We start from the raw sequence: 15,685 nt of genomic DNA on the forward strand, positions 1-15,685 counted from the left end.
TATGTATATAATAGTGAAACTTGATAGTAAATTATATTTATAATTGAAACTAACAATAATGTTACGCACCTGGACGTATACCGATCGATGACATGTACAACAAGCATTCTATATCCTAATACGTAATGACATACTAAAAAAATAAATAATAATTAGTAATTGCATAGTAATAAATATGTAAGCATATGATATTATATTATTTTAAGTGAGTAACTATAAATTATTATTTATTAATTTATAATAATATAATGTTGTACCAACGAATTTATTCTATTATTTGAATATCATGTGATAGAATAAAAACTTTAACAAGTACCTGTAATGTATGATGTGCATATTATATTATACGCTGTTGGTCTGAGAAATGAAAATAGATTTCCTTTGTAGATTTTCGTTACCGCATTTAATAGAACTTTTTTTTATTGATCTAAAGCCCAGCGACAAAGGATATTAGCTGTTGTAGGTTAATTGTGGTAGGGGTAAGGTTTTGGTGCGGTAGGTGGTTTTTTACGGTTGTTACGGTAGGTTGAAAACACGTGTATGTGTGACAAGGTTTTTAACTACTATGAACCCGGGTGGTCACCCATCCGGGAGTTTATAGCTGTGACCGTTATTTAATCCCAGTTGCATTCTGCGATTGGTAGCAGGCAGCAGCCGACGTGCCACGCCAAGCCACTAATAGAACTTTTGTAGTAGGCTATCGAGTGCGAAAGAGCGACTACGAATGATTTACGAGAATTTTCGATAGATATCGTATTATACACACAAAACAGCATAGTAGTGTGTGTGGGTGTGTGTTTACTTATAAGTCATCTTTATACACCAGTGTACATATTATAATAATTATTGCATTCATGCAAATAACCGAGACCGCGGTTTACCGCACGTGCAGTGCATAATATTTATGTAGGTATATACTTATCGGTTTAGACCACTTACCATAATATACCTTTATAAATAATACGCAAATGTAATTTAATTTTTTATGATAATATATTTTTTTTTAAATATTTTTTACCGAATTTTTTTTGTTCACGTTCTATGTCGCGAACGACATCGATAAAATAATTGAAAATAATGACGTCAATTTTACAATAATTGTTATACAATGTAAGGTAATGATGATTTACAGTGTTATAAAAAAGCTAATTCACTTACTTATAGGCAAGGCTGGGCACTAACGAGTTATTAAGTTAAAAGTTAAGTTAATTTTAACTTATTATCTTAAATTACTATAATACGCTGTTTTAATTAACTAAACTTTAACTTAACTTATTTTTATTTACGTTAACTTCAAATCAACTTCTACTTTTTAATATTACCAATTAAGTTAATTTTAAATTTTCGTTTTATCTAGAATATAATTTAGTCTATAAGTTCGTTGATTTAAAATTCGTAGAATATTAGAAAATATTGTTGGAAAATAAAAGAAGATATTTTCGTAATTATTTTTATAAATAACAACTAATAATATGTTATATTAATTAAGTATGTACTAATAAAATAATAAATAATAATTTATAATATAGAGATAACATTGTAACAATGTGACATTTAGTCGTCCGTATGACCATATTATTATATAAGAAGATATATCAATAGCTACGAGCTCACGAAGTCACGTTTAATAATGCCAGGCTTGTTGGTACTCATTAATTATTATTATTATTATTACTTAATATTTTATTTTATTATTTTCGTGATTGTCGATTATCATGAATTGTTACCATTTTATTGCAAAAATACCTACCTACCTACCTATAAATAGTGGTGTATTATACATTTGTGATTTTTACTTATTTTAAAACCTTTTCAATGATTTTTTTTTTATTAACTTAACTTATTAATTTAAGTTAACAAAATTTGTTAACTGAACCTTAAACTTAATTTATGTATTAAAAAAGATATTAACTTAACTTTTAATTTAATTGAACAAAAAATATTTAACTTAACGGAGTTTAAAAAAATTATTAACTTGCCCAGCCTTGGTTTTAGGTATGTTAATATTGACGACGGCAACCGTTTAACTATATTGCATACGACACAAATCATCTTTAATTTATATAATAATTATATTTAATAATCTTACATCACTATAATACCGCACAAACTTTCAGTAAGTTTCGTCTTGGAAAAAAAAGGTTTCTCGTTAAATTATACGAGTATAGGAACCCTATAGAGTTAGAATAACGTTTTCTGTACAAATTGAGAAAGACATTATTTTGTTTTTTACCCTAAAATTTAAATTCATATCTACCTGTGTTTCAAGCATACTTGATTATAATATAATATTGCCAGGTCCAAAATATGAACATAAATATTATTGATTTGATGTTCTTCGACTAAATGGGTTGCAAATTGTCGTTGTCATTAAACCCACATCAAGAGCATTTATATTGCAATTTAAGATAAGACCGCATTATTAATGACTTTCTAGAATCAATCGAACTTATGTTTTAATATCATCAAACAAATAAATAAATCCCAAGAGTGAATGTGTGAAATATTGTTTTGTATCGATTTCTTAAAACGTTTAAATTCTGTCAGTCTAACATCGAAAAAAACCCATCAATTATTACCGTAACGTATATTATATTAACTTTCTTATGCGTCGCACGTAAAAGTCAGATTGTGTGAAGTCAAGTAAATAATAAATATTTTTCTTCAATCGCCCCGAGGAGAGAATATCCCAAACGGAAACACACACATCAAAAGGATCATGTTACCTCTCAAAAACATTTGCATTGGATCCGAAGACTTCCTATGTGCTTTGCCAATATGCAAATGTCTGTTGAAATAAATAAATACGCTCGTTAAATAAGAACATTTGAATATATTATAATACCTATTATAAATCATTTTCGGAAAATAAACTGGTTTTGAAACACAATGTGATATGAATGCTGTTTTGAGCGTTACAACAAGATGTGTTCAATTAAATTTGAAGATATGTGTTTCAAATTATATTGAGAGAACAAGAAAAAAATAATATGCAAACTTACAAAATAAAAAAACGTTTTGGTATATTTTCTTCATATATTTACCTTTATAAGACTATGTATATAACACATGTTTAATAATTTTATAATACGACAACAGTGACGAAACTGTTTATTTTAACAAAAATAAAAAATAATCTGACAATGACTAAATTGGAAATACCATATGTTGACTGGGTAGGTACATAAAATATCAACTATCATACTTTGACTGTGAATTTATTTTTAAACTTATAATATTGAGTAGATATGTTATATGATTTTAATTCAAAACCTATTTCAAAAAACTAAAATATCGATCGCCGCGAATATTAGAATTTATTCGTTTATTTTGTGCAACATCAACCGGCAATAGAAAGAAATAATACACTTTATGACATTTAATAAATAACAGACAATAGCAATTTGAATGAATAATTAAAACAAAAAATTATATCTACAGATATTATTATACTACTGCAATAATTGACTTAGTATTAAATTAATTAAATATTAATGCAGATATAACGTGTACCGTGTACGTCGTGATGTCGCCACGCAATAACATATGTTTCAACTGTATCATTCCATCTTTAAATAATATATATAAATTCATGTATAGTTTTATACAAAATTCGTAATAAATTTGAAATTTACAATCTATTTAATTTTTAAAACTCGTTGGTACAATATTTTATTAATTCTTGACAAAAAATAAAAATAAAATGCTATTAAAAAACAAATCATATAATAATCATTACAGTTCATAAAAAGGTATTATATATTTTTTTTAGTTTCAAAGGCATACGTAAATTGTAAATTTATTAATGGACACATTTACCAGGGATTGCGGTTTACCTAAAAAAGCAGATTATGAGATTAATCAAAAATGGTATAAAATTCGTATTCGTGAGGTGTTTTTTTAGTAAACTATATATTACTATAATATATACTACCACTATGCAATTGATTTATTTTTCTTAGTATTTTATATTTCAAGATAGACAATCGACACTTATTTAAACTATGTCAAAAATGTATAAAATTAATAATTTATACATGTGCCATTTAATGATATTTAGCGTCAAACAATGGGAATCTATAGATAAATATTATATATAACTTAGTTTTTATATCAGTAGGTCGCTATCAGTTTTTATATTTTTGTATGGTTATTAATTTATTATATAGTTTATATTTTACAATTTATATTATTAACACATGGATTCAAGACGAACACTAAATAACTAGGTATTAACAATGATTATACAGATATTAGTTTCGAAAAATGTGTTTCGTTGAAAACAACCGCAGTCTCGTGCAAGTGGCGCCGAACAAAGCCGGAAAAAATCGTAATAATTAAACGCATTATTGTAACTCGATATTATAGTATTTATGACGAATCAAGTTCGTCATGCCTTTTGTGCCATAGCTGTATTTTCTGTGATAGCTATGGAGGATGGATGGATGGGTGACTGTACAATTTTTGAAAATTGAATCGATCGGCTGTAAAAATAAACTCATTTGTGACCCCACAGCAAAACTGTTAAATAAACTAAATTCAAACCAAATTATATATGATACAAATATATTATTATTATAATAATATAAATTTTCCGAAGAACAATCGTTTCGATTCGATCGTCCGAAGTTAAAACGTTTTCGATAACGGTGGTGAAGTCCAAGTATGTTCGACAATGGTTTGTATAATACGAGATTCGGCCACTAATACTGTTATTGAAACGAAACGACTACACCATATTATTATAATAATATTATTGTTATAAACAATGCGTGTGGTGGAGTGCTATACTGCCATGCCGAGAACGACCAAAAAGATCGGCCGACAAACGCTGCAGCGGGAGCGCAGTCAGCGGGGGATGGGGTCTATGTGTATTATAGCTACGAATACATTTATTTTCCGACGGGCCTGTCCGATAAACTAATAAACATGCTCGGATGAAGTCGAGATTTATTCGTAAAAAAAAAATCTAAAATATTTAAAAAATAGTAATGTGTATATTTTTTAAAAACGAATAACCGACGAGCCAGGCACGCGATGCAGTAAAGCACACAGGTATAATACCCATCATGCTGCAGACTACATCACCCTAATATATAAATATATAATACCTACCAATATTTAAATATTATATTTTAGGTATTTGGCTGCACCGCGAGGACTCTATAAACCATAATGCACATATTATTATAGTTATTTACATTGTTGCAGCCCGAAAATCGTTTTTAATAATATTAATACAGATTAAACAAAGTTGTAAAAAAAATAACCATACTATTCATTATTTTACACGCCCGCGCTAATATGAGCATATAACATCAAACGTCACGTGCACGACAATTGCATCACACCAGCGGCGGCACTTCAAGGTTTCCCGACGAGTGTCTTAATCATTTATTTTTATACAACGGAAGCGTTAAAGTGTGTGTGTGTGTGAGAGAGAGAGTAATATATTAATATATGTATAATGTATATTAAATATATGCACTCTGTGTGTTGGACGTCATCGCGGGCGTTTTACTTTTCCAGTGCTCTAGTCAAAGGACCCGTCCCGGTCCGCAAATGTGAGTTTCGAAACACGGCGGTTGCGTGTGGTTTGGGTTTTCGGATTGTTCTGTTGTACAACGAAATAAATTAAATAAAGCCTAACGAGAATAGGTACTGGTGTTTTGCGATACATTACTTGTTAATATCATTTATAACAAGTTATTTCGATGAATTTATTAATTTCATAAAGGACGTAATATTTCATTTTCATCGAGATCCTTCGACAATAATGAAGAGTATATTACAATATATTAAGTCACAACCACTGTCATTTTATCTTTTTATTCAATTTATGATTTGTAGACTTTCCGTATACTTAAAAATCATATTTTCAAAAACTTAGATATTTTATAATATTTAAAAGGCGAACTCGAACGATAAAAAAATGATTTTTTTTAAACGAAGATCACCTTTTGTTCTGTAAATTTCTAAGCATATACATAATATTTATGAAAACGCTTTTGAATTTAAATATTTGGATGAGTATTTCTTTAGCTATTAGTTTTTTTATACATAAAATAAAGATAATAATTCTTGATAATGGTTTTATATACAATATACAATATAGTACTTATCTAATATTTAGTCCGATATTTACTCAGAAATTTCATACAAATTATAAAATTTTAAATAGTTAATATTAATTACTATAATATTTTAAAACCATCATAGACAATTTCTTTAAATATTTAAAATATGGACTTTTATTCACGATGACGTAGTACATAAAATGTAATAATCCATGAATTAATAATTGAATAATTACGAAAAATATAAAAAATTGATTTATCGCTCCCTTTTTTGCTTATTGGCTGTACTTCTGTCAGTCTTTTAAATTGTTTTTGTAAAATAATTGCACATTGGTTGACACTATATCTTTGATACACTTCACATTATCTTAAAATTAAAATTAATATTAATATTAATATCAATTTACATTTTGCAATGATTTAATATTATTCAAACCATTAATGTCTTCTCTCGTACTGATGGTCATTATGAATGTCTGTTTTGATGAAAGCGAAATTCGAAACTTTCTTCTATTTAGCAGTACTTTGTATCCTGATACCAATGAGGATATATGCTATAACTTCAATGATATGAAACTGCATAACTTCTTCGAAATGATATGTAAGTACCTACCAGTTAAAATAATAATATATTATTACAGTGCAATAAATAGTAATATATTTTATTGATATTTGATATGCCAGACATTTGGCAAGTTGCAAAAATAAATGAATTGGAAAGAGTAAAGTCACGCTCGTACATTTTCGTATAAATCAAGACAAACGGTGTTTGTAAGAATAACAAACAATTTTCAACAAACTACGTTCTTTTATTTTTCATTTTTTTTTTGTTACAAGCGAATGCTGAGTATTTCTAATTAAAAATACAAAATGTTTGCATAGACAATAGAAGGTTTTTTGTTATTATTATTATTATTTACGGTATTCAGAAAAATAACAAAGAGATGCAAACTTCACTAACGTTTGTCACAGCAATCGGTCACAATATTCGTTATTCCGCTTTTTTCGTTGCCAACGATGACATATTATGCCTTGCAGAATACAGTGGTGTACAATGTACATATTATAGGCTTTTTTAAATAATATATTGTGTACAGTTATATTATTTTTTCAAGTAGGTGCTCTGTGCTTAAGACAAAGATATATTTACAAACATGTAGAGTGCAGACCTATAGCGAAAAGGGGTTTCTTCTCCACCTTACTATTAGAAATGAAGAAAACCAGGGGTGGATGGACGACATATTATACTAAATATTATATTACATATATAATATATATGTATATGTGAAGTTGAGGCTGGTACTTGGTGGACGCTATTTCTTCACAAAAACAAAAACCACAACATCTATTTATAAATAGACAGAACTTATTAAAGCAAGGGTTTGTGGTATTAAGTTTTGCTTTATGTTTGCTATTTAGCCGAGATAAATTACATTATTTTATTACTTTTTTTTTTTATAGATACTAAACCTCAGCGCGGCTGGGCTACTGGATGGTGCTAATGTTAAATTTTTTTAAACTATTTAATATTGAAAAAAAAAATACAAAGTAATTATTCGAGTAATAAAGTTTTGTTCATTTAAAACTGTTTCGTCAAGTAAATTATGTAGAAGTCGGATGTATTGAATTTTTGTCTTGGATCTGAAATAAATTACTCATAGCTGTTGTACAAAATACATGTTTTATAAATATAATTATGTACATCAAACATAATAAATAATAATATAAAACAACTAGAAAATTTAGATACATATATGCATCATGATTTTAGTGTGTTTTTTTACACATATAATTAAATAGCGTTTTGTTCACATCAACTTTAAAAGTTCTCAGTTCATGGTATCAACGCGACTACTCTGAGTAATTTTTTCTAGTATCTATACTTCTATAGTGACTGGAGTTTAAAATTTAATGATTTAGTTCATCGATAAATTGTATTCCAAGTATAAAATAAGTAAAGTACAAATTCAATTCCGAAAATTACCTCTTTTTGTTTTGGACAACTTTTTGTTTTGCGTGATTATTTTAAATTCCATAAATGCGTATAACTTTATATATGTTTTTAATGCATAAACAAATACGAATTTGGAAGTAAATTCTTTGAAAAATATTATTTTTTTTCATTTTATTTGCATTTGTTAATATGCACTTAAAATATTTTACGTGCACTATTCAGTACACATTAGTATACTTTCAACCATAATCACAATTATTACAGTCTTGTCGTTTGAAATTTGTATTAATACTATTATGATCATACGGCGTTATGGATAGATAATTTAGGTACATGATTGTGCGGAATTTTTCCAGTCGCATACAAATTTATCGGATAAGGGATCTTGAATGTGAATTTAAAATCTATTAAGGCAAGAATATATCTGCACGATTAGTAAACAATGTTTTTAAGTGTTTTTAATAAACTTCTATATTTGTTTGTTTAATAATAATAATAAAAAATATTTGGTTCTGTATGTATAATATGACTATAATTTAGTGTAATGCTGAAAACTTTAACAGTGCATGATACATTATACTGATTATCTGATCATTTTTCTATACATTATTAGTGTACAATAATTTTGGTATTCTTGAAATAAATTGTTTTTGTTATAATTAAATTATTTTATAACTGTAAAATCGTAATTTTTCATGCCTTAAGCTACACAAAATAAAACATTTACAGTGATGTAATATAGTTCAATATTGATAAACTGCAATAGGATGCAGAAGCCTTTATACTTCAGCAAACATCTACAAAAAATATGTAGTCCAAAATTGGAAGGGCGCAGTACGATTTTGAGAAACATCAAAGTGTGGTGTGTAATAGTGAATGAGTATACATAATAATTAGTTCTAATAAAGTGTATGCACTTTATACCCATAAAATAAAAATGTTAATATCAAATCAGTCGTTTGTTAATTTTATTTACTGTTTTTAATTTTATGCACATATTTTCTAAGTATATGTAAGATAAAAATGAAGTTACTATTAAACTGCAATTCGATGAAAAATAAAATATTTTATAATTTAAAAATATTTGCCATTGGTTTTTTAAAATCACAATGATTTAGAAGTTTATAAGTGGTGAAAAGATACTAAAACAGATCAGGTGAAGGGAAAACAGAAAGATGTTATGACGATATAATGGAAAGAATATTTTAGAGACTATAAAAAAGGAGAATGTTACTGAGCAGTAATGCAATGAGAAGTAGAAAATCATTACTTGGAGTACCTAAGTTTAGCCAGAACAAGTCTAAAACAAAACTGGGTAGTGAAAAATGTTTGGGAAAACTAAAAATGAAGTGGAAAAATACAGTAAAAAAAAAGACGAGAACGTATTAGGATGTGGATCAAATTAGATTATTTTGGCGCTTTATAGAGTTAGTTGAAGATTGGTTGTGAAACGAGTGCAGGATTTAGTGACCAAATCCAAATCCCCTCTACCTCAACAAAAAAACAAAATAAAATAAGTGGATGGGTTACGTCACTATATTACCGCGTAGTTAAAGCAATTTCGAAGAACAAATTTTAATGTATAGATAAAAAAAAAAATCAGGTGTCAGATCTTTCATGGATATTGCTTAATAGTAATCGACCGTATCGTTTTCGTGTATTACACTAAATATATATCACATTCGCTATAATATAATAAATAATAACTTATCAGGTACATAATAATAATATAATAATTATATACATAATCGTATAATCCTCATGTCTATAAAATAGACATTCTTAAAATTTGACCATTATGAATACTTTACAATAAGACTTGCAGGCTGGATTGTGACTCGTGTATAGATTCATGGAGTATTCATCATTATATTTTCTAAACCAGCTCACCCTCAAGCGCAACCCTGAATATACACTTGGGTTGACGATTAAAAATAATTCACAACTACGCAATTAAAAATAACGATGTACGTGCCTTTTGGAATATAAATATATTGTATATATGTTTGTTTATTTTCGTTTCAAATTCGATTATTTATTAATATTATTAATAATATTATTATTATTATTATTATTATATATTATATATTATAATTATATATTATTATTATTATTATTATTATTATTATTATTATTATTTATATTATTATTATTATTATTATTAAAATTATTTTTTAATATCAATTCAATATAAAATCAATAACTACATATTTAATAATATGACGCATATTTACAATTTAGCTTGGTAACATTTTCCAAATGTAACCATCAAATTGTCTAAAAAACTGATTGGTTCAGAAATTTTGTTGTGGTTTATTATTATTTTATATAAGAAGTATGTTGAAACTTAAAAGTATACCTAATTATAAAGGTTAAAATATAATAAACGTAACATTTTCACGGTCAAAACGAATAAAATATTCATAATATAATTGCGCCTTATACACAGATCTATCCAAAACGTACTAAATATTCATGAAAACACAAATATCAAACATTATTTTTTATTTAAAGAGAGAGCGCAATATCTTGATAGTGGACAGTGGATGATGAAAGCAGGGGATTGAATAGTACCCCACACTTCAATTCACCAATCTCCGAAACTGTTTGTAGTGGGCTGTAAAAAAAAAAAAACATAACATTTTTTAATAGCTGATGAAAAAAATAAGATACACTCACCCACACACACACACACACAATTGTAATAATAGTGTAATATGACGACGACGAGTTGCACGCGGCATTCGCAAGGCATCGTCACCTGCAGCACCCGAAGAAAACAAAACGCCCCGCGGGAAACAATATATAATATAATATAATAAAACATACATAACGAGAGAAAAAAAAAATACGATTCGTTTCGATCCCTCTGCTGCACCTCTCTCGCCATCACCCATAACATTCACATCCGACTCCTCGATGCCTTGGCGACGAAAACGTAACCACCACGGCTCATGTGTACATCTGCTGCCTGTACATGCTTATACTAATGTACTATATGTATATTGTATTTAGTGTACATTCACTGTGTGTATAGGTACACGTATACGAGTTACTGGTTTATGCGTGCGAGACCGAACTCGTATCGTATTTCTTCGGTTTTCCGGAGTGACGCCCACCGAACTCCACCGACCGCGTGCAGGCAGACAGATGCTGAAGGTTTCGCAGCATCCATAATTGAAACGGCTGTATAATAATATGTGCAATGTTATGCGTGCCACGACATCCACGTCTGCAGCCGACCAGACTCGATTGTCCGAGCCGAACACAACGCCGCCGACGATGTACCGGAAACAGACACTCGTTCCGGTAAGATGTCCCACGTTGGCGCCTATTCGATTTTATATTACCTATATATGTTTAACGAGTGCCCAAAACAACAGGGTACACTTTATTGCAGCTCGGTTATTTATATTAATCAGAACCCTAACCTATAGATATTTTGAGTGTTGTTTGCGTGAAAAAAGTCTAAACTATTGGATCGCATAATTTCCTATGACTTACAATTCTTTAAAACATTGTATTTTGCGCATGCGTAACATCTACACTTTTTCTGTGCGCATTTTCGTGAATGTACTACACACAAAATGTGTGCACAATATGCACTAGTTTTAATATTATTAATATATAACAATATTAAGCTAAATCTGCGCATACCAAATAATATAATGTAATAATTATATAATACTACCTATATCACTTAATCTGTAGTCATTTAACATACAATCATAACTAAAGTATCTATTAATAATATTGTATTTTCAATCGCAGGCTAATGACCTAGCTGTTGAAGTCTTATTCTCAATAAAAAAAAAAAATATATATATATATACTAATACTAGTGTACTGTACATAATAATATATAGTACACTATTATATATTAAGGTAGAATATAATTTTGTTTTAAGAAACTATTTCTCTTGGAAGTATCCTTTCTTTAGTGATGCATGCTGTCTTCTGCCGTACGGATTAATTATTTTAGAACTGTTTTCATTTATAAATACTTTTTAACCACTTCACATCATAATATAGATACCTATATATACCTACGTACCTACTATATGTTCTATTTATTCCTGAACATTACCCTAATGTATAATATTTTTAATTTTTATCTTCGATATTTGTATTCATCTCTTTTAATATTATTTAATAATTATTGTTATAATTATTACAGTATGCTTAACCGATTACCTAAAAAAATATTTAAAAACCCACCAAATTTCACCAAGTTGTTATTTCAGTATAGTTAAGAGTCGGGCTAACTTGAGAGTTTTTAGGACTGTGGAAACGTGAAATGAGATGAGATTATCTTTTTCCTGCTGTTTGAAAACGTAGGTATAACATAATATTTACAAAGTTTCTACTATAGTTAACAGCAAATTTGAACATTTTAGATTGTGATTTCATAAGTAGAACATGCTGTTAACTATGTGAACATAATAATAATATAACCATTTATTATATTCGATATATAAGCAAAAAAATGACTTAATTTGTGTCGAATATATAATATAATTTATAAATTCTAACTTAGAAAATAAAATTTTATTGGGATATAAGCAAATATAATTTTAATCATGATTGAATTCGATTGACAAACGTGATTAAATGTCGGATGGTACTATAATGTGTTGTTCACACGCCTTCTAATATAAAATAAGTAGTTCTAAGTTCTAATCATGATGAATACAGTAATATAGCACCGTATTATCGTAGAAAATCAAAAATAAGTTATTGCCGAGAAAAACACGACATTAATATTTTATTATACTGTTTAACAATCAATTTTTAAGTTAAAAACGAACAAACAACCGGTGACAGTTTGATCGATCTACAAACCAATGAAATGCGTCTTATTAGGTTTGCACAGATATGGCAAACGCGACGCGATTTGTTTCCTTACGGTGCGAATTTATATCGCCAAACGCGATCGTAGAATCGAATATATGGCTTATCTGATACTTATCTTATACTTATCGTTTAAACTTTTGTATCAGCAGTTAATCTATCTATGGCTGAGTTATGGCCACGCATCACATGGAAACGCGTATAGTACCTAGAAGCAGGATAGTCAAATATTTGATTAAATTAAATGTCGAATATTGAGCATTTATAGATTAATCTACCTTTTTTTTTTTTTTTTAAAGTGCGTGTTCCAATAGTACACATGGATTAAAAGAATCTTCTTTTAAAAGATATGAAAAAAATGGTTACGCATATCACGATCAAATATTAAGTTTGCATTGAAAAAATAAAAAATTAGGTGGAGGGGCGAAAGGGATGCGGCTTGGACGTATAAAATCCGCCCGGACCTGATAAGATTGGTGAGAAGACGTCCCAAAGATCTCTCGTTTCATGTTACGCAGGCTCTTACAGGGCATGGGTGCTTCAGGGACTATTTGCACCGAAGGAATCGTGTTGCCATCTCTATTGCCAGCACCCGATGGCTGAACACACAATTTTTTACTGTCCCTACTGGGAACCAATGCGGCTGGCGGTGAACGTGTTCATAGGCAGCCGAAACATCACTCCAAGCAACGTATAGGACCCGTGCCATGTGGTCCCACTGACGTCCCGATTTGCATGAACGACCGAATACTGGCTGTCTCTCAATGCGCAACGCGGGCCTTTTGTGAGATGGTTGAAGACGTTCTTAGCTGCAAGAAGCAAGATGCCAAGATGAGAGGTTAGCTGAGACCGAAGCAAGAGCTGCTCTAAAAGACTGAGCTCCTTCCGGGAAATTAGCAGAACGGGATTCCTGACTGGCGGGTGCGTGCGACACCGGGCCGAGAATATGATCGACAAATGGGACTGATATCATATTTATCAACTATATTGTTTAGCATTAGGGCGAAGAAGGTACAGAAGCCAATTTCTGACGTTAATTTCTTGCGCTGTGTATATTCGTTTGCTAATATTGTGTTTAAATGTTTTTAATGTTTTTCATCAATAAACGATGGTAGCAGAGAAGTAGTATTGTGCAAACGACTCTCTCCTGCTGTCGGTCCTAAATTGGGGGAAAAAAAAAAGAAAAAGAAAAGGAGTTTCACCATAAAAACGCAATGATCGATCTGCACTTAGCTAAAACTGGGTTATAGTTCGATAGAATTGACAGTGATTTAAATTATTACTATGGGTGTGGTAAATAATGAACTTTTTTATTTGTATAATTGATTATGTTTATGTATATAGTATATACGCCGTACGCACTCGTATGCGATAAATGCAGTATAATATATTTTTTTTAAGAGTATTATCTATATTTTGAATGTATCACAAGAGAAGTAAAAAATTAGCTACTTGTTAGCACATATCATCATAATAATAATATGTTAGTCCGTAGAATAATTTATCAACGATACAAGTAATATATAACTCAAATTGAGTTATATGACCGATACGATGTAGGAGCGAGATGTAGTATTATAAAAGAGAGCGCAGTGTGAGCGGTGTAGAAATGCGCGTAAATTGATTTTTGCAATTAATTTAACACTGCGCCGGTTTCCTCGGTAATTACCTATACGTTACGCGCCAAATCCGATGACCACCGCCTCTGCGTGGTTTATCGCGGCGGCAGTCGAGCTTCTGCGGAGAGAAAAAAAATGTCGTGCGGGGGAGTCAAGTACCTATATGCTTACCGACGAAGGGGTGGGGAATATAAAACTACTATAAATTACTGTTCATGGAGGTTTCCGCACCACGTTCGATAACGCTGCAGCACCAGACCAGAACACAGTTTACCTATATGTACACGTTATAATGAACGTGTGTGATGTATAGTCATGTATTATTGTTGTTATTATATGTTGTATACACACCGTGTGCTGGATGGATTGTATTTTATTATTATTATTATACTTTACAACGTGTGTGTGTGTGTGTGTGTGGACCAATTATTCGTCGTATATACTATTGTATATAAACAGTATATACATATACACAGACGCTCGTTTCATGGCTGGCGTGCAAATCGCCCGGGGTGAAACTGGTCGGTGAACATTGTTTATGGGCAGCGTTATAAGAAATATAATTAAACGATTTCTCGATATTCGTTACCGACGACAAGAAACGGTCCGTGACAAAAAAAAAAAAAAAAAAAATCAAAACAAAATGAAACAATAATTATGTCGTTCGATAAAAGCCGTGTGTAGCGATCGAATTCTCACGATATGCGTATGCCGAACAAGACGCACTAGCACAAACACGAACACACGTCTTCTGCCCGTGCGCAATGACGACATGATATATAATATAATAATATATATATATAGGTAGGTATAATTTTTACGTGCAAATTAATATCCCTGAAACAGCTGATGGGAGGACGAAGTGTGCGCGCTACTGAACCAAAAAAATTGAGAGAAAAATAATTTACCAAATAATTTTGAAGTCGTATAATGCTCGTCAAAATAACGATAATATTTTATAGGACACATATTATATTATATTGATGAAAATACAATTACACGGATAACGTACAAACATAACGACCATTTTAAAAATTTACTAAGTTTTAAAATTAAAAATAATATTTGAAAGCGTATTTATGTTAGACATTTTTTACTACTAATTTATTTTGACTTTTTGAGCTAAAGTTCCCATTAAAGACACAGATACGATATTTCGTAATATTTTTTTATTTTAAGAAAGT

The sequence above is a fragment of the Diuraphis noxia genome, unplaced genomic scaffold (assembly GCF_037042655.1).
Source record: "Diuraphis noxia isolate RWA-SAM2 unplaced genomic scaffold, SU_Dnox_SAM2 contig0001, whole genome shotgun sequence".
In the NCBI taxonomy this organism is placed as follows: domain Eukaryota; kingdom Metazoa; phylum Arthropoda; class Insecta; order Hemiptera; family Aphididae; genus Diuraphis; species Diuraphis noxia.